This window comes from Triticum dicoccoides, chromosome 1B (assembly GCF_002162155.2).
Source record: "Triticum dicoccoides isolate Atlit2015 ecotype Zavitan chromosome 1B, WEW_v2.0, whole genome shotgun sequence".
NCBI lineage: Eukaryota > Viridiplantae > Streptophyta > Magnoliopsida > Poales > Poaceae > Triticum > Triticum dicoccoides.
In genome coordinates this window covers 612852449-612864817 of record NC_041381.1, presented here as the reverse complement: position 1 = coordinate 612864817, position 12369 = coordinate 612852449, and positions in this window count along the sequence as shown.

Here is a 12369-nt window from a genome sequence, read left to right as displayed (position 1 = left end):
CATGATAAGTTTCTGTAACATGTTGTTTGATGGCAGCATATCTCGTGAATCCGAGCTTATTGTGTATCCATGTATCCCTGTGATCTCAGCCATTAACACTAAATCATGTGCCTCCCGTGCAGCAACAGGAACATTTACAATTAGCCGCCCGCTTTTGGACCTAACAACCATTTATTTTGCAGCAAACCCCCGAAAGTCTGTCCTTCACGATCCTCAACCGAGGTCCCCAAGTCATTTTGTGCTGCCCCAAATCCTCTGATCCTCCGCTGCCAAATCCCGCACGTCGTCGCTCCAAAACCTAAATCCCAACCCAAAGCCCTCGTGCGATAGCAACCTTGGGCTGGACGGCTCCCATGAAGTCTATTGGCGACGGCAACCAAGAAGCGACGACAACGGCTACCAGCGACAGCAACGGAGATCCGGCGGCCATCTCAACGACGAAGCCATGGCGAATTGATGGTTCCGTGACGGTGACGACTCGTCTCAAATGCGGCGCCAACACCCCCTGGATAGCCTCCTACAACCACGACAGTCCCGATGTTGTAGCATGACGTCTGTAGGAAGCTGTTTCTTGACTGTAGCAGATGTATTAGTGCGATGCTTAATGGCATGCCATGCTTAATTGCTTTCCTTATAGCCTGTAGCCTGTAGAGATGTAGGCATGCTTAAGATGTACTAGTGCAGTGCTTGTATCCTATATGAAGTCAGTTTGCTTATATCCTGAAGCTGTAGGCTGTAGTAACAGATTGTACTAGTGCAATTCTTGCTCACATAGTCATATTAGTGAAATTCCTATCAGTTTGCTTGGCATTTGATGATTTTAAAAAAAGCCTTCGCTGCTACTGTGAAAAAATTCTGTGACTAGTTCAGTTATGCATTAAAAAAATAGGTGACTTCATGTGGTCAAAACATGTAGTGATCAGTACCCTTTTTTGACTTAAAGGAAGTGGTCAGCAACAGCATTGTCCGGTTTTGAGATCAATCCCATAAGCAAAAGGTCAGTATGAAAGGTTCCCATGAACTGACTAGATCCATTATGTGCTGAAACTTTCTGAGTTATCGTGGTTGAAGCAAATACTGTTCAGTAAAGCTTCTGAACTACAAGAAGTGGCTTGCGATGTGTTTGTTCAGTTTTGAGATCAAACATATAAGCGACGCGACACTATGAAAAGTTTATTGAACATTTGCCCTAAGTCTTGGTTGATCAAATATATTGACAAAACTGCATTGTTTGTCCTTGTACGATGCTAGTCCGAGGAAAAATATTGGTGCAACAGCAAGCATGGTCAACATTTGAAATCCTGAACTTCAGCTTCATATTTAACCATCTAACAGATATGAAGGGGCAATAAAATGCATGTACTGCCACTATACAGCCTCTCAAGTTACATAGAAACCAGAAATGTCATCATGCTTCCATACTTGGTAGAAAAACATTAAGTGGATACATATGTTCAATATTCTGTAACAATTTGACAAGCATCAAAACTTGTCAGAAATCAACTAAACTTTAATTGGATATAACACAAATTCTGATCCATTATATGACTTCAATATATCAAATTGCAAATAATATAACATAGATTAAATAATTATTTTCTTGGACAATTTTTCATATCAGGAAGCACCATTTCGTTGCACATCTTCCGCAATGAAGCTCCTTTTCACTTGAATAGTTTTGCTTGGACAATTGCGACTATCATGAAACACCATTTGCTTGCATGTCTTGCACAAGCGTGCAACCTTTAACTTCGCTTCTTTGTCCTTCCTTTTCCTATCACCCTCCTTGATCTCCTTTCCACTCTTTATTCTTTTGTATCTCCCCACGGTACGAACATCAGTTGGTGGATGTATATGAACTTCTGTAGGAATATTACAACCAATAAAAGCCTCATATTCCTCTTGCCTAGTGTTCTGTGTGGCTGCAGGGACCAATAGGTCTAAAGGCGCCTCAATGCTCAACACACTTGATGTTAAGAAGTCCATGCCTTCATTTGAGTGCTTTGCCTTTTGAATCAGCTCTTCCATCTTATCACGTACAGTCGAAATCTTCTTTCTCGTGGCTGCATCTAGTGAATCTATGGGCTTTTCTTCTAGTAGGTTCCCCTGTTCATCATAAACATTCTCCCTGCAAAGGGAAAAAGATATTGTTAGTCCTATGATTTTGAAATTACAATAAGAAATTGATTGACGTGCATTTTTTTTACCTCTTGCACCGTTTCTGCCATCTTTTCATAATGTAGTAGCTGGGAAGCTCATTTTGGTTCTCAATCCTCAACACTTGGATAATATGTTGACATAGAAAACCGATTGACTCAAATAACTTGCACGGACAATTTGCTATCATGGTTGTAGTGTCATAGGAGACCTCCCTAACCTTACCAGATCGACCTCTCAGGGTCACCATTTTTAACCCCACACCTTGTTTAATACCCTGAACACAACAATGATCTCTAGCAGCAATAACTTTTAGCTGAAATTTCTCGAATACCTCATATGTGAATACCTCACTACCTTGTTTCTCCATTGTCCATGGCGTAAATAGTTGTGGGGTGGTATGCATGATTCTATTGTCTGCCATTAATTCTTCCTCACGTTGGCATTCTAAAGCTGTGTCGAACCTAAGCCAGAACTCAACAAAAGCAAGCCTACGATGAATGAAATGGTTGAAAAACGAATTTGCACTTTCTGACCTTGAAGTGGTTCGGAGCAAGCCCGCAAGAGATATATCCATAAAGTAGGCTGGTATCCATGTATCTCTAATGGTAAACCTCTTAGCCAATCACTCGTTATCCTCCAACCCAAAATCTGTAATGATGGAATTCCATTGTGATTCAAACTCACTTGCAGTTTCTGAACCCCAAACACATGAGTTCAACCTCGGCCAAAATTTAGAATCTTCTCTAATCAAAGGTCCAACTTTTTCAGGCACCTTTTCCATTATATGCCACATGCATAACCTATGCATAGAGGCTGGAAGAACTTTGTCAATACCATTCTTGATGCTAGCAGCTTCATCAGTTATGATGAGTCTAGGTGCTACCCCTCCCATTGCTTTTAGGAAGGTCTGAAATAACCAAATGTATGACTCATCCTTCTCATTTGATAAGAATCCAGCACCAAAAAAGACACTTTGTAAGTGATGGTTAACCCCTGTAAATGGTGTAAATATCATGTTGTACTGATTAGTGGTGTATGTAGAATCGAAGGATATCACATCACCAAAGTGACTATAGTTCTTCCTACTTGTGGCATCCGCCCAAAACACACGCACCAGGTTCCCCTCATCATTCACCTCAAAATCATAGAAAAATGCTGAATTCACTTCCTGTTTTCTAGCTAATTGGGCCACAAACATTTGAGCATCTGCGTCTCTGATTTTATACCTGAGTCCGCGATAGTAATTTTGCAAGTCCCTCTTTGTGCACCCAGCATTCGGAATTCCACCCTCGCTAACTTGCAGGAGCCTGTATGCCTGGGAGGTTCCAATGCTTGCCTTATGACATGTGTATAAAGTATTCTTTGCCCTCTCACTAACTCTATGATTGGATCTGATCAAATGACGCTTATCAGGTGATACAAGACCATGAACATGATGCTCAATCCATGAGTCTATCTTGTAGGTGTTCTCCCCACAAAGTCTAACAAATATATGGGCATGACAACCGCATCGCGTGTCCGTCTGCTAACGTCTTTTCCTCAAGGGGTCATTAATCTCCTTAATATCTTTTGACTTGAATCCTTCTCTATTACACATGAAACGCTTAGTCCGGACCACCTCATTCTCAATCTTTTTCTGCTGTCCGATACAAACACCAAAACCTAATTGATGTGCATATGCCTTGAAGAACTTCTCCACGGCCTCGAGTCCTTCAAATGTCATACCCACTTTAGGCTTCAAATGCTCATCACATTCAGGTGTAAAAGAAGAAGACTGCAATGTCAAGAATAAACGGAAATAAGTAACTTCATGCGTTCAGTATTTTTTGGCAAATGCATGCATTGTTTCAGTTGTTAGTGCAAACTGAACTTACAAAGAGAGGTATGGCTGTGTTCTTTTGGGGCGTACTAGATCCTCCCGGACTCATATGCATTTGATGTTATTGATTGGATCCATACGTCTGCACATGTAACTACGCAATTAGCCTTTCAAAATACACTATGTATACACAGGGACTGAATTTGTTGGTTGTTTTACCTCAAAGTTTTGATGCCCACGTGTCTCTGATTGCAAGGGGTACTTGCTACTTGTCCGTCTCTAGTCGCCGCTGCAGCAGAATATTTCAGTTATACTATACATGAGATGGATCAGATCGGGGAAGTACAAGCATGGGGCACTTGTTGGTGCTTGTCTGGTTCGTGTTAAGTGTTAACATGGGAGTAGAGGAGCAAGTAAAGGATTGGGATGCTACCTGCATGGGGGCGGCCGGGTGGGTGCCGGCGCACGTCAGGATCAAGTCGATTGAGATTAGAGGTACGTGCAGTTCGGCGGCAGCGGCGCACGACGCATACAGAAGTTGGGGTGTTGTTGCAAAATTAAGTTGCTGCTTTTAGTCGGAGGGCGGGCGTGTAAGTGTAAAATTACCACAAACTCTGATAATTCGTACGATTAAGATCGTGGGGGTGAAAAGAAAAGGGATACACGGACACACAAATAGCTCGGATTCACGAGATATGCTGCCTTGTTTGATAGCTCTAAACATTGCAACCTGATGTTATTTCTGCAAAGTCTGAAACTGTTATTATTTGCAATCTTGCCATGTGTGTTTGAGCATGTTCTAGTGATTTTTGGAGATAGCTCAGTGTTCATGTTTTGTCATGCTTTACCTGTACATCATGCCCATGCCTTTTGTTTTTATATTGAGGTGTTGTAGCATGTTGTTTTGATGCTTGCAATATGCCTAGTTGCTGTTTTGGACAGATTGTTGCTATAACTTGTATAGAGTGTATGTGTTGAACCGTTGCTCCGTTTTGAGTGTGCTCCATATGCAACTTGCTTAGGTTTGCATGTAGTTTCATGTTATCATGTTGCACCCTTGTTTTGAGGTGTTTGCTTGATGTTTGTATGCATTTTGCATCAATGCCATGTTTAACTTGTTTTGCTCATATCTTCTAGGCCGTAGCTCCGAACTAAATGAACTTTATATGTAACTTGACTAGAACCTCGTGTAGATCATCTTGATGCATCTTAACTTGCTGCTTAACAACTTGAACATAAGGTTTATTCAGATCTGGACCAACTTCGAAATTTGCATATGAGGACTTACCGGATTTGTTATATGTCATTTCCGGCCTCATTTAAACTTGCCTTGATGTGTTGCTCTTGGTTGCATCATCCCTTGCCATGGGTAGCTTCATGTAACTTTGTCTTGCATCATGCTTGTTGTGCATCATGTCTTGTCTATGTGTGGTGTGTTTACCTTGTTGTGTGCTTCTTCTCGATAGTTCCTGTTTCGTTGCAATCGTGAGGATTCGTTCGTCTACGCTTGGTTCATCTTCGTGGCTTCATCTTCTTCATGGACTCGTTCTTCTTCCTAGCGGGATTTCAGGCAAGATGACCGCTACCCTGGATCTCACTACTATCATTGCTATGCTAGTTGCTTCGTTCTATCGCTATGCTGCGCTACCTATCACTTGTTCTTCAAGCCTTCCCAAATTGCCATGTTCAACCTCTAACCTTTTCACCCTTCCTAGCAAACCATTGCTTGGCTATGTTACCGCTTTGCTCAGCCCTCTTATAGCGTTGCTAGTTGCAGGTGAAGTTGAAGATTGCTCCATGGTGGACAGGATTACGTTGGGATATCACAATATCTCTTATTTCAATTAATGCATCTATATACTTGGTAAAGGGTGGAAGGCTCGGTCTTATGCCTGTTGTTTTGTTCCACTCTTGCCGCCCTAGTTTCTGTCATACCGGTGTTATGTTCCCGGATTTTGCGTTCCTTACGCGGTTGGGTGATTTATGGGACCCCCTTGACAGTTCGCTTTGAATAAAACTCCTCCAGCAAGGCCCAACCTTGGTTTTACCATTTGCCTCACCACCACCTACATTTCCCTTGGGAGTAATTAACCCAAGGGTCATCTTTATTATAGCCCCCCCGGGCCAATGCTTGTCTAAGTGTTGGTCCGAACTAGAGCCCTTTGCAGCACCCCCCGAGGGAAACTTGAGGTCTGGTTTTAGTTGTACGGATTGCTCATCCGGTGTTGCCTAGAGAACGAGATATGTGCAGCTCCTATCGGGATTTTCGGTGCATCGGGCGGTCTTGTTGGTCTTGTTTTACCATTGTCTAAATGTCTTGTAAACCGGGATTCCGAGTCTGATCGGGTCTTAGGAGAAGGTATATCCTTCGTTGATCGCGAGAGCTTATCATGGGCTAAGTTGGGACACCCCTGCAGGGTATAAACTTTCGAGAGTCGTGCCCGCGGTTATGGGCAGATAGGAATTTGTTAATGTCCGGTTGTAGATAACTTGACACCAGATCCGAATTAAAACGCATCAACTGTGTGTGTAGCCGTTATGGTCTCTTTTCGGCGGAGTCCGGGAAGTGAACACGGTTTTGGGTTATGTTTGATGTAAGAAGAAGTTCAGGATCACTTCTTGATCATTGCTAGCTTCACGACCGTTCCTTTGCTTCTCTTCTTGCTCTTATTTGTGTATGTTAGCCACCATATATGTTTAGTCGCTACTGCAACCTCACCACTTTACCCCTTAGTTTCCCATTAAGTTTTGCTAGTCTTGATACCCATGGTAATGGGATTGCTGAGTCCTCGTGGCTCACAGATTACTACCACAACAGTTGCAGGTACATGTTATGCGATGATCATGACGCGAGAGCGATGCTTGCTTGCGTTGAGTTCTTCTTCTGCTTCTTCTTCGATCAGGGGATAGGTTCCATGTCGGCAGCCTGGGCTAGCAGGGTGGATGTCGTTTGAGTTTCTGTTTGTGTTTTCGTCCGTAGTCGGATGATGCTCTTATGTATTGTGATGTTGTATTCGTGTGGCATTGTATGCCTCGTGTATGTATCCCCATCTATTATGTAATGTTGATGTAATGATATCCACCTTGCAAAAGCGTATCAATATGCAGTTCTATCCTTGGTGGGACCTTCGAGTCACTTTAGGATAGTATCGCATATTGGGCGTGACACTCCCCCTTGCTTCCGGTGGCGCCGGAATGCCGCCGGGGGGCATCATCATCACCGCGATCTACACCAACACCACCGTCATCTTCACCAACATCTCCATCACCTTCCCCCATCTATATTCAGCGGTCCACTCTCCCGCAACCCGCTGTACCCTCTACTTTAACATGGTGCTTTATGCTTCATATTATTATCCAATGATGTGTTGCCATCCTATGATGTCTGAGTAGATTTTCGTTGTCCTATCGGTAATTCGTGAATTGCTATGATTGGTTTAATTTGCTTGTGGTTATGTTGCTGTCCTATGGTGCTCTCCGTGTTGTGCAAGCGTGAAGGATTCCCGATGTAGGGTGTTGCAATACATTCATGATTCGCTTATAGTGGGTTGCTTGAGTGACAGAAGCATAAATCCGAGTAAGGGGGTTGTGGCGTATGGGATAAAGAGGACTTGATGCTTTAATGCTATGGTTGGGTTTTACCTTAATGATCTTTAGTAGTTGAGGATGCTTGCTAGAGTTCCAATCATAAGTGCATATGATCCAAGAAGAGAAAGTATGTTAGCTTATGCCTCTCCCACATAAAACTTGCTATCGGTCTAGTAAAGTAGTCAATTGCTTAGGGACAATTTCACAACTCCTACCACCACTTTTCCACACTCGCTATATTTACTTTATTGCTTCTTTATCTAAACAGCCCCTAGCTTTTATTTACGTGCTCTTTATTATCTTGCAAAACTATCTTATCACACCTGCAAAGTACTTCTAGTTTCATACTTGTTCTAGGTAAAGTGAACGTCAAGCATGCCTAGAGTTGTATCGGTGGTTGATAGAACTTGAGGGAATATTTGTTCTACCTTTAGCTCCTCGTTGGGTTTGACACTCTTACTTATCGAAAGAGGCTACAAATTGATCCCCTATACTTGTGGGTTATCAAGACCTTTTTCTGGCGCCGTTGCCGGGGAGTCATAGCGTGGGGTGAATATTCTCATGTGTGCTTGTTTGCTTTATCAGTAAGTAGATTTTATCTGTTGTTCTAAGTTGTTCTCTATCTTTAGTTATGGGTATGGAACACGAAATACCAAAAAAATTAGGTCTACTTGCTACTCATGGAGATGGGGAACCTCCTAAAACCCTCGATGTTGGTTATGTGAAAAATATTATGTACTACTTTAATAATCCTGAGAAAACCCCATTCAATTATGTAATCGGACACACGTTGGATCAACGTGAATACTTTAGGGATTATCACTTGACTCAAAAAGGGAAATTATTATGGGATCAAATTCATATGTTGCATTGGTATGCTCAGGAACTATGCTTGAGATATGATTATACTTGTTGCTCTAGGATGAAGGCTCCACACCTTCCCTTTTCATGCAAATTTAATAATGATAAAACCTTGGCTTCTTATGCTAATGGTATATGTGATTACTATGATGTGGAACAAATAGAAGACTTCGTTGCTTGTATGGGTGCTTATGAAATTGAATCTATGTTTAAAGAGTTTGAAGATTTTGATGATTCAGTTTACAGACCTGAAAATTTTGCTATACTTAGATATTGCTATAAAAATTATGAATACAATTCCGATATTGATGCATTTATTGAGAAAGTCTCCGCTGTCCAAGAAGGGACTAATATTTTGCAGGAAGCTATGGAAGAAGAAATTGATGAAACTGTGAGCTCATTGGATGAAAAAGATGATGAGGAGAGCGAAGAACAAAAGGAGGAAGAGCAGATTAGCTACCCGTGCCCACCTTCTAATGACAGTAACTCTTCAACTCATACATTGTTTAATTTCCCTTCGTGCTTACCGAAGGATGATTGCTATGATGATTGTTATGATCCCATTGATTCTCTTGAAATATCCCTTTTTGATGATGCTTGCTATGCTTGTGGCCAAGATGCCAATATGAATTATGCTTATGGATATGAACTTGCTATAGTTCCTTATGTTAAACATGAAATTGTTGCTATGGCACCCACGCATGATAGTCCTATTATCTTTTTGAATTCTCCAAACTACACTATATCGGAGAAGTTTGTGCTTATTAAGGATTATATTGATGGGTTGCCTTTTACGTTGCACATGATGATTTTGATAGATATAATATGCATGTGCTTGCTGCTCCTACTTGCAATTATTATGAGAGAGGAACTATATCTCCACCTCTCTATGTTTCCAATATGATAGAACTGCAAGAAACTGCTTATACTATGCATTGGCCTTTACTTGGTGTGCATGAATTGTTCTTTTATGACATGCCGATACATAGGAAGAGAGTTAGACTTCGTGGTTGCATGATATATGTTACTTTGTGCTCACTACTAAATTACAAATCATTGTTAATTAAAATTGGCTTTGATATACCTTGGGATCCGGGTGGATTCATTACTTGAGCACTATATCCGCCATATCTATAATTTTTGATTGTTCCATGCCAATATTATTCAACTTTCATATACTTTTGGCAACTTTTTATACTATTTTTGGGACTAACATATTGATCCAGTGCCCAGTGCCAGTTCCTATTTGTTGCATGTTTTATGTTTAGCAGAAACCCAATATCAAACGGAGTCCAAACGGGATAAAAACAGACGGAGATTATTTTTGGAATATTTATGATTTTTGGGAAGAAAAATCAACGCGAGATGGTACCCGAGGGGGCCACGAGGCAGGGGGGCGCGCCCCTGACACTCGTGGGCACCCCGTAAGGCGGTTGATGCTCTTCTTTTGCCGCAAGAAAGTTAATTTTCAGAGAAAAATCTTGGCGAAGGTTTCAATCCAATCGGAGTTACGGATCTCCGGATATATAAGAAACATTGAAAGGGCAGAAGCTGAGAACGCAGAAACAGAGAGAGACAGGGAGACGGATCCAATCTCGGCGGGGCTCTCGCCCCTCCCACGCATTGGAGACCATGGACCAGAGGGGAAACCCTTCTCCCATCTAGGGAGAAGGTCAAGGAAGAAGAAGAAGAAGGGAGCTTTCTCCCCTTTGCTTTCGGTGGCGTCGGAACGCCGCCGGGGGCCATCATCATCACCGCGATCTACACCAACACCGCCGTCATCTTCACCAACATCTCCATCACCTTCCCCCATCTATATTCAGTGGTCCACTCTACCGCAACCCGCTGTACCCTCTACTTGAACACGGTGCTTTATGCTTCATATTATTATCCAATGATGTGTTGCCATCCTATGATTTCTGAGTAGATTTTCGTTGTGCTATCAATAATTGGTGAATTGCTATGATTGGTTTAATTTGCTTGTGGATATGTTGCTGTCCTATGGTGCTCTCCGTGTCACGCAAGCGTGAGGGATTCCCGCTGTAGGGTGTTGCAATACGTTCATGATTCGCTTATAGTGGGTTGCTTGAGTGACAGAAGCATAAACCCGAGTAAGGGGGTTGGGGCGTATGGGATAAAGGGGACTTGATGCTTTAATGCTATGGTTGGGTTTTACCTTAATGATCTTTAGTAGTTGTGGATGCTTGCTAGAGTTCCTATCATAAGTGCATATGATCCAAGAAGAGAAAGTATGCTAGCTTATGCTTCTCCCACATAAAACTTCCTATCGGTCTAGTAAAGTAGTCAATTGCTTAGGGACAATTTCACAACTCCTTCCACCACTTTTCCACAGTCGCTATATTTACTTTATTGCTTCTTTATCTAAAGAGCCCCTAGCTTTTATTTACATGCTCTTTATTATCTTGCAAACCTATCTTATCACACCTGCAAAGTACTTCTAGTTTCATACTTGTTCTAGGTAAAGCGAACATCAAGCGTGTGTAGAGTTGTATCGGTGGTAGATAGAACTTGAGGGAATATTTGTTCTACATTTAGCTCCTCATTGGGTTCGACACCCTTACTTATCAAAAGAGGCTATAATTGATCCCCTATACTTGTGGGTTATCAATGACGACGGCGATGGATTCCCCTCTAGCCCCGAATGGACTCCAGATCAGCCCTCCTGAGAGAGATTAGGGCTTGGCGGCGGCTCCGTATCATAAAACGCGATGAATCCTTCTCTCTGATTTTTTTCTCCCCGAACGTGAATATATGGACTTGGAGTTGATGTCGGTGGAGCTTCAGGGGGGCCACGAGGCAGGGGGCACACCCTAGGGGGGGCGCCCCCCACCCTCGTGGACAGGGTGTGGGCCCCCTGGCATTGATTCTTTCGCCAGTAATTTTTATTAAATTCAAAAAGTTTCTTCGTGGATTTTCAGGTCATTCCGAGAACTTTTATTTCTACACAAAAATAACACCATGGTTGTTCTGCTGAAAATAGCTTCAGTCCGGGTTAGTTCCATTCAAATCATGCAAGTTAGAGTCCAAAACAAGGGCAAAAGTGTTTGGAAAAGTAGATACGACGGAGACGTATCAACTCCCCCAAGCTTAAACCTTTGCTTGTCCTCAAGCAACTCATTTGACAAACCGAAAGTGATAAACAAAATCTTTTACAAACTCGGTTTGCTCTTGTTGTTGCAAATATGTAAAGCCAGCATTCAAGTTTTCAGCAAAGATTATGAACTAACCATATTCACAATAACACTTAGGTCTCATGTTTACTCATATCAATGGCATAATCAACTAGCGAGCAATAATAATAAATCTCGGATGACAACACTTTCTCAAAACAATCATAATATGATATAACAAGATGGTATCTCACTAGCCCTTTCTGAGACCGCAAAACATAAATGCAGACCACCTCTGAAGATCCAAGACTGACTAAACATTGTAATTCATGGTAAAAGAGATCCATTCATAGTCATACTCAATATAAATTAATAGTAATGCATGCAAATGACAGCGGTGCTCTCCAGCGGGTGCTTTTTAATAAGAGGGTGATGACTCAACATAAAAGTAAATAGATAGGCCCTTCGCAGAAGGAAGCAGGGATTTGTAGAGGTGCTAGAGCTTGATTTTAAAATAGAGATAAATAGTATTTTGAACGGTATACTTTCACTCTCAACATAACAATTGAGAGATCTCGATATCTTCCATGCTACACACATTATAGGCGGTTTCCAAACAGAATTTATAGTCCCCCTCCACCAACATTCATCAATCCATGGCTTGCCCGAAACAACGGGTGCCTCCAACTAACAAAAACCCTGGGGTAGTTTTGTTTGCAATTATTTTGATTTAATTTGAGCAAGGGACTGGGCATCCCGGTGACCAGCCATTTTCTCGTGAATGAGGAGCGGAGTCCACTCCTCTTGAGA